Source organism: Octopus sinensis, linkage group LG5, assembly GCF_006345805.1.
Source record: "Octopus sinensis linkage group LG5, ASM634580v1, whole genome shotgun sequence".
In the NCBI taxonomy this organism is placed as follows: domain Eukaryota; kingdom Metazoa; phylum Mollusca; class Cephalopoda; order Octopoda; family Octopodidae; genus Octopus; species Octopus sinensis.
In genome coordinates, this window is record NC_043001.1 from 56,787,583 (window position 1) to 56,788,552 (window position 970).

Sequence of the window (970 nt, forward strand, 5' to 3'; positions counted from 1 at the left end):
CCGAGTCTCCTCACCCGGAACTAATGTCACACACAATGAGGTAGACATAAAGAGTAGACAGTGCAATGACAAACATGAGAGTATTAACTATATTGTTGCTGGCTACTCATTCCTTGCACCTACAGAATATAAAACCAGGTATGATCGCCTAGGTCAATATTTTCACGGATGTATGGCGCCACTATGATATTCCCACCATAAGGACTGGTATGAACACCATCCAGAGCTCGTCCCTGAGGGAGAGAATGTTACCATCCTATGGGATTATGGAATACATACAGTGAAGCAAATAGATACTAACAGACCAGATATCATCATCATAGACCTAAATAAAAAGACATGCCTGTTAATTGACATGAGAGAACCTACGAATAGAAACATCTCAGCAAAGGAATATGAAAAAACTGTCGAAATATAAGGATCTTAATATTGAGATGATCGGACATGGCAATTAAAAACAAAACAATCCTGTTGTTGTAGGTACCCTGGGAGTGAGCTAGAAAGGGACTGACCAAGGTTTTTTTTTTACCAGATTCCTGGGAAACCAACAATCTGAGAATCTCAAAAAATTGTGTTGACACCAACCGCTCATATTCTCAGCAGTGGTTCAGTAAAGATGCAGACTGACCACAGCTGTTATCCTAATACAGCATCAGCAGATAATAGAGTAAGGAGGAAGAAGTGGACTACCGAAGAAAACAGGATAGTAATGCAGTGCTACTTAGAAAGTGAACCTAAAAGAAAGGGTTATATAAAACGGATGTTAACATTTTGGGTAGAGAAGGGTATGATTAAAGTGACTGCTATTAGGAGAAGAAATTGGAGGTGGAAGAGATCACAAGAGAACTGGAAAAGGCCAAGCATTAGGAAAGAGATACAACATAAGAAATACAGGTCAAACCAAAGAAGAACCTAAAGGAAGAGACAATTGGCATCAGAGATTTAAGCGATTTAAGGGAAGAAGATCAGA